This window comes from Myotis nattereri (genome assembly GCF_964212035.1).
Source record: "Myotis nattereri genome assembly, chromosome: 16".
In the NCBI taxonomy this organism is placed as follows: Eukaryota; Metazoa; Chordata; class Mammalia; order Chiroptera; family Vespertilionidae; genus Myotis; species Myotis nattereri.
In genome coordinates this window covers 7,041,954-7,050,093 of record NC_138091.1, presented here as the reverse complement: position 1 = coordinate 7,050,093, position 8,140 = coordinate 7,041,954, and positions in this window count along the sequence as shown.

Below are 8,140 nucleotides of genomic sequence, written 5' to 3'. Positions count from 1 at the left end.
TGTCCAGCAGGAGCCCAGCTGTGAAGCAATGCAAGCCACTGGGGGCCTTGGGCCTTCTTTTGGGTACTCTGGCTTTCTCTGACCCAGCTGCAGTATTTTAGGTAATTTTAGATTGCAAAGGGCCAGGCCTTTCATATGCAAAAGCCTCTGTGCACAGCTTGGGTGGGGTGGGGTATTAGGATCAACAGGCAGAGCAAGCAGCTTTGGCTTCTCCTCAGTCCTGCCCTAAGAGGCCCCGCTTCTCAGTGTCCCAGTAATCACTGCAAGCACCTCTGATTGAAAGCCGCCCTCGAGTTCCGACTGATGCCAGACAGTACAGTTTCTCCTGTGTGAGTCTGGGTCCCCAGAGACTCACCTGGAACTGGAGACAGGGCTGTAGGGAGATTGTGCCTCCCTCCTGATTGAAAAAGACAACCATGTCCTCAGTTGGCAGCCCGTTCCATGTGCACCTCCGTACCTCTGCACTTTACCTCCGCACCTCCTCTGAGTCTCAGTGTGCTTTTCTCTTTCCTTCTAGTTGTAGAATTTCCACTCAGGAGGATGTTCGTTTTGTCTTTTAGTTGTATTTTTGATCGAGATTACAACTCCTCAGATCCATAAGGGACACACTCAGGGAACAGTCTCAGTGAGCACCAAAGCCCCACTGAAGCAAGTCTTGCCCTATAAGGGTGTCTTCAACACAGAAGTTCTCCCACTGCAGACACAGCTCATTCTCACAGCCAATTGGCCTTAAGGTCAATTCCTCCCAGTGATACCTACAACAACCAAGGCTTAACTCCAACAAGACTGTGTACAAAGCCCACAAAGGGGTGCACCAAGAGTGTCCACCTCCCTTCATTGGGGAGGCTGAGCCACTGGGCCCTATAGGACAGCTAGCACAGAAAGAACACCCTATCAACACAGGAAAGCATAAAAATGCGGAGACAAAGAAACAGGTCACAAATGACAGAAATGGAGGAAAGCAAATTACTGGATATAGAGATCAAAACCCAACTTATACGGTTTTTCAAGAATTTTCTAGAAACTTCCAATAAATTTAGTAAGACCCTCAATAAGTCTAGTGAGACCACCGATAAACTTAGTGAGACCCTCAAGAAATCTAGTGAGACCCTCGAGGTTATGAAAAAGGACCACCTAGAAATTAAACATACACTGACTGAAATAAAGAACATTATACAGAGTTCTAACAGCAGACTAGAGGATAGCAAGAATCAAGCCACAGATTTGCAATACGAAGAAGCAAAAAACACCCAACCGGAAAAGCAAAAAGAAAAAAGAATCCAAAAATATGAAGATAGTGTAAGGAGCCTCTAGGACAACTTCAAGCGTACCAACATACGAATTATAGGGGTGCCAGAAGAAGAGAGAGAGCAAGATATTGAAAACCTATTTGAAGAAATAATGACAGAAAATGTCCCCTACCTGGTGAAAGAAATAGACTTACAAGTCCAGGAAGCACAGAGAACCCCAAACAAAAGGAATCCAAAGAGGACCACACCAAGACACATCATCATTAAAATGCCAAGAGCAAAAGACAAAGAGAGAATCATAAAGCAGCAAGAGAAAAAAAGTCAGTTACCTACAAGGGAGTACCCATACAACTCTCAGCTGATTCCTCAACAGAAACTTTGCAGGCCAGAAAGGAGTGGCACGACATATTCAAAGTGATGAATAGCAAGAACCTACAACCAACATTATTTTACCCATCAAAGCTATCATTCAAAATTGAAGGTCAGATAAAGAGCTTCACAGATAAGAAAAAGTTAAAGAAGTTCATCACCACCAAACCAGTATTATATGAAGTGCTGAAAGGTATCCTTTAAGAAGAGGACGAAGAAGAAGAAGAGGAAGAAGAAGAAGAAGAAGAAGAAGAAGAAGAAGAAGAAGAAGAAGAAGAAGAAGAAGAAGAAGAAGAAGAGGAAGAAGAAGAAGAAGAAGAAGGTAAAGATACAAATTATGAACAACAAATACACATCAACAAGTGAATCTAAAGATCAAGTGAACAAATACTCTGATGAACAGAATAAACTGGTGAATAGAGGGAGTGGACTGACTATTCTGAGGGGATAAGGGGTGTGGGGGATGCGGGAAGAGAATGGACAAAAATTGTACATCTATGGATGAGGACATCCTATTTCTATCCTGTGTTGGGAGAGGGTTACATGCCATCAGAGGCAGCTCATAAACTGCCAGGTGGGTTGGGCACTCCAGCTCAGAATGAACCCCAAGCACTCAGTGATTGGTGGCAAGAGATGGGACAGGTGTGATTCCAGGGACCATGTGCTAACCTGGTTAGGATGAGGACAGTGGAGGGGGGCGTGGGGTAAGGGCAGAGGGTGGAGTTGGAACTGGATGGAGGCAATTTATGGGGGGAAAATAGAGGAACAACTATAATAATCTGAACAATAAAGATTTATTAAAAAAAATAGGCAGGCTCAGTTAAGATAAAGATTGACTTTTTCAGGGAAGATGATAGCCTAGGACAACAGTACCCACCATAAGCTGCTTTTATTTAAAAAAAAAAAAAAAAACAACAAAAAACAATCAAACAACACTTTAAGTTCAGACAAACCTTTTCATTTACCTTAGGTCTCTGAGTTTGCCACGCCGCCAGGTTAGCACATGGTCCCTGGAATCACACCTGTCCCATCTCTTGCCACCAATCACTGAGTGCTTGGGGTTCATTCTGAGCTGGAGTGCCCAACCCACCTGGCAGTTTATGAGCTGCCTCTGATGGCATGTAACCCTCTCCCAACACAGGATAGAAATCAGTCCACCATTTCGGTGCCCGCGGGCCAGGAAAGCATGCCCGCCGCACTCAACACACAGGTGCCCATGAACTTGTTTTCCACCTGGAATTGGAATGCTCCAGCCACACCTGCGTACCCAGGCTGTGTAGCCTCACCTTAACCAAGCTGCTCATCTACAAGAAGCTGGAGAAGGAGCTCAGGGCTGTGGTGATCACTATAAAAATGCAGGGCCCCTAAAACAACTTGAGGTCTGATGAGATTCTGCTGCCCCCTAGTGGTCAAGTGAAGACCGACCTGGCGCTGACCATCTCCCTACAGTACCCCTCACTCTCTCAAGAAAAAAGGCAACAGCTTACTGCTGTTGCAGAAGCAGCGCCTTAACAACCAGACCGTCCTGGGTTACCGGACACTCGCCATGAGCACCATCGACATGGCAGAGGTGATGTAGCGACCCCTCGAGTGTGGCCAGATGCTGAGACTCCATAGCACCAACATGGAGGAATCTGCCCACATGGCTGAGGTCAGCATGTCCTCCCTGTCCAGCCAGCCCATAGACCCCAAGGACAGCACCCAGAAGGCTGGCCCCAAGTCCAAGTCCCTGGTTCATTACTCAGAGATAGAGTATGAAATATTCTCAGATCAGCAGGGCAGCTATCATCCCGGGCATGGGCAGGACCAAGAGGAGGAGGACTTCCACTTTAAGGAGCCCAAAAAGCAGCACCAAAGTGTAGTAAGATCGCCACTCATGACCTGGCAACAAGATGCCAACAAGAAAGTTGGGGCGTAGCTGCTCAGGGTGCAAGAGTGGGAGGAGGTCCTGGATTCAGAGCAGGAGTCTTCGGAGCATGTGCCTGAGGTGGAGGAGGACCTAGATCTGCTGTATGACTGACTTGAGAACCATGAGAGTGACTCAAGAGAGTATCCTCAGGACCCCGAAGCCCTGGCTCAGACCATATTGGAAGGCCTGTCCCAGCCCAGCTGGAGCATCCACAGTGCCCAGCTCTCAGATGGAGTGCTAGAGAATCCACAGTGCCAGCACCAGGAGGAGCCTCCAGGTCCAACCCATGTGACAGAGAAGATGAGCCCAAAGCCACCAGTGGGCGCATCACCAAGACCGAGTCTCTCCTTATCGCTTCCACGAGATCCCAGGGGGAGCACGTTGGCCGCTGGGCCTGGAGCACATCCCTGAAGGAGCAGCAGGTGGCAGAGCCAGAAACAAGCGGGCCAACAGCCTGGACAACAAGCACTGCCCCGACCCCCTCAGCCAGCTGCAGATCCCCAGGGAGACGGTATATGACCAGCTGAACCTCTTCCTCATCTCTAACAGCCAGCTGCCCCAGAACATCCTCCTCCTAAATGCCCCTGACAGGCAGCGGCAGTTCCCGTCTGAGTCCAGCAGCAACACATGCTGCCCGCGGTGTGCACCTTCTCAAAGGCTGAGGTCCAGGCAGCCTTCAGCACATTCATCTCGTGGAATCAAAGATACCGTCTTTATAATTCCCAGACCCCCAGCCTGTGAAGATCGTGGTGTCAGGGGCACCGCATTACTTAAGCACCGTGTTATGGGTCTTCCTGAAGTTGCTGTCATACAACCTATGCCTCTCTCCCCCTGGCTGGGCTACATGCACTTCCTGGTCATCCAGTTGGGTTCCTACCTTGTGGCCAGGTACGTGGGCTCCGTGCATTACCGCTACAACAGCTTCATCCAGAACCTGCCCAGGCGGGACCTGTTCTACAAGGAGGCCCAGAGGGCTGTGCAGGACACGCTGCCCATGGTGTTGAGAACCTCACAGTGCGTCACAGAAGCCAATTGTGTCCACCAACTGCCCATCGTGGAGGCCACACTCACCTACAAACAGAGGAGCCCCAATGAGGAGTCCTTGAACATCATTCCCTTCGTGGGGGTTGTGGAGCTTGGTATTGTGAGACCATTCTGGGTCGCCTCAGGACACTCAGATTATGCGGCCCGCTTGGGCTCTGGAGTGCTGTTGTCCACCCTCCATACGGGTCTGCGGCAAACAAGGAGGCATCACACATCCTTCTCTACTCCCCGCCAGTGAGAGGAGATGAGTCCTCCCCCAGCCAGGGTGTTGGAGCTGAGCTGATGGGGCTGTGGGTGGACTCCTGGATGGCAGCCCAGCCCACAGACAGAAAAGGAGACTCTGAGAACAAAGCCCAGGCTACCGCCAACAACACCCTCCAGTTCCCCTTCCAGTTTCTCTAGGTGAGCAGGCTGCCCAGCAGTGGTGAGGCTGCAGCCACGCCCTCCAGGTCATGGACAAGGAGAACAACAAGAAGGTGATGTGTTTTCCCAAGAAAACCAAGGACAAGGAACTGGAGAACCAGAGCCAGTGCCTGGAGGGCATCAGCCGCCTGTTCAGCAGGGCCAAGCACCAGCAGGACAACTGTGGGTCCTTGTTGACCGTGTGGAGTGGAACAGCGTGGAGCTCCCACGTCCAGCACTTCCCCACCTGCATAGTCGGAAGCTCCAACACGACCTTTGAGCTTGCCCGTCCCCTACCCTTCCCTCTGCCCTGGCCAAGCCCGGGAAGGATGAGCTGCTTTTCTGTTCACATTTCGGTTTAGCACCGAGACAGACTCTTGAAACACAAAGTGTAACCCTTTCAGTGTGAATAAGCTCATAACCTGGAAACTAACGTGGTGGTGCCCACAGGGAGCCCCCAACTGCTCTGCTTATTACCGAGAATGCTCAGACAAGTGGGAGGTCAACAGTGTTGAGCTGGGCAATCATTGAAGGTGATGGTCTTCAGGACCCAAAAACTGCCATTGACAAAGCTTCTCAATGCCAACACCTGCCCCTCCTGGAAGCCTGGACTCCGCCTCCCCGGGGAGTCAGCTTCCCTTTCTGCCCGACTCAGTGCTGGCCTCCCACGGGGGCACCTGACTGAGAACAGAGGCTGGTCAGCCAGCCTTGGGCCCCACTGCCCACCATCCCAGTGGCCCCAGCACTACCCGCTCATGCTGTCCCATAAACTCCATCCTCGTGAGGCAGAACAGAAGAGAAAAACCAAGGACCAATGTGGTACTGACCACCTGGCACACTGACTGGACAAACTGGGCAAATACCTGATGCCCACCTTCCTGGGCAGGGACCCCACTTTTGTCCCCACCTCTCCGTGTTTTTATGGAACATTTGCTACAACAGGAGTTGGATCAACCATGTACCAGGTGAGCTCCTGCCCCTGCACAGCACAGTGGTCATTTGGCCACTTGTTTGCTGTGAATCTTCAGGTCACTGCATGTCTCTAAGTGATTGTTCCCCAGAATGTGAGGCCCAATAGGGTTATTGTAGGGTCTCAGTGGGGTGCCTCTGGGTGCCTGGACAGTGGTGAGGTCTGCTGGAGGGGCTGTGTTTTAGCCAATTGGTCATTTTTTTCATTCTGTTGACAAAGTCTCTGCCAAATTTGTGATTCTCCTCAGGGCTCAGGGCTAAGCACTTTTCTCATTAGATATAGAGATTGGAGATCCATCTCCAATCAGAAACCCCAGAGTTGAGTAGTGGAGTTCAGACTCACCCAGCTGTCTGAGATGGACATAGTTTGGGTTCATTCATTCAGCAAATATATGAGAATTCCTGCCAGGTACAGACACGTCTCTAGGCACTGACGATGATCCAGTGCACAGAGCAGACCCCAAGCCTGCACTCCAGAGCTTCCTTCTAGTTGAGAGTGATTCAGTCACACTAGGCTGCACAAGCTCCTAGTGTCCATAGGACAGCGGATGTGACGTCCTCCTGGCCTCCTCTACCTATGTCTGCATCTTCCCATGTTGTGAAGAGCACAGTGGACCTCTGTTCCAGCAGAAAACGTGATTTGGCTTTGGATCAGAGCCATGAAGGGAGTATGGGACCTGAATTCTAGGTGCCGGCAGAACCCTGGATCCCATGCATGGTGGGATTTCTGCAAGAGGGCAGAGATCTGAGGGCTTCTCCTAGGAAAAAGAGCAGGACTCAGAGAGCTGTGCATGTAGATATGGGTGGAGGGGGCGAGTGGGGAGGTCAGTGGACAGAGTGAGCCCCTCAGAAAATTCGCACCCTTCTGCTTCTAATCCCAGCCCAGTCTGCACCCCTACTCAGGGACCGTGCTCACTAATCTGGTAGAACCTCCTCAGTGGCAGCTTGGCTGTTGCTCTCTACCCATGGGAGTTACCTGTCAGTTAAAGGATAAGAAACCCACAGGCAGCTAGTGAATTAGGCAGCACGTAGGAGCAGGAGCCAAAGTTTGAGGTCTTAGGAGGTCTCTGGACACCAGAGGTGCAGATGGATTTTCTTCGTTCACTCATTGGTCAGCTATACCCGGAGCACCTACTGTGTGCCAATGAGTGACAGGAGCTTAATAGACACCAGCCCTCCCTGTCCTCATGGAGTTGACATTCGGATGGGAGGGCATTGGGCTGGTACAGGGACACTGAGAGAGCATGTCTGGTTCCCCAGAAGAAGAGGACAGGCGGTTCCCTCATTGATGCAGAGCTGTCAGTTAGGAGGGCTTTCTGCCAGCCCCTCCTGGGTGACCAGGCACATCTCTGCCAGGACTGCCAGGTTGATTGTGGGCAAAGGGATAGGTCTGGCTCCTGGATGGGCAGGAGCAGCAGGCACAGGACCCCAGGCTCTCTGAGTGGTGCTCTGGGAGGGGCATGTGGAAAAAAGGCTAGGCGTCAGACCCTGCTGTCTGTCTATCTCTCTCCCCAAGGTCATCTCCTGCATCTTGGGCATCTGGCTGGACCTGTACCCTGAAGACTTTTATTAGCCGCCAGAATGTCCCAGCCTGATCATGCTTTTAGCCTCCATAGAGCTCACCTTTCCAGTCCCAGACGTGCCAACCAGGCCCAGTATCTCCACTCACAGCTGGAGCACCTGAGCCCACTGAGGCAGAGTCACAGGAGGAGGAGGAGTGGGTGGTGTGTGTGAGGGGGAGGACACGTGGCTGCCCCACTCAGAGAAGAACTCCCACAGGCTGGGCTTAGGCAGGAGCACGGAGCCGCTCAGGTCAGTGCCCATGGCCTGCAGTCTGGAGGACGTCCTGGGGTGGGGGCTTGAACTGAGACTTCAGTGATGGAGATGGGAGGTTTCTTCCTTGGAAGGCACATAAAAGGCGGTCGTGGTGGTAACATGTTCTCTTCATGGATCTACAGAAGCAGCTCCAGAGCAAGATGAAGAAACACCTAAGGAGGAAATGCCAACTCTGGTGCCCTCTCCTGAGCCAGAGCAGGCTCCAGGCACAGCTGTCACTGAACTGCCAGATGTGGACCCACCTGCAACTTGTGAGCCAGTTGCCTCAGCTCCTGGGAGGCCTGTGGTCCCAGGTCCTGGGAGGCAGCCTGTGTCAGCTGCCTCAGCAGAGAGGACTTCCCCTCCCCAATAATAGCAATTA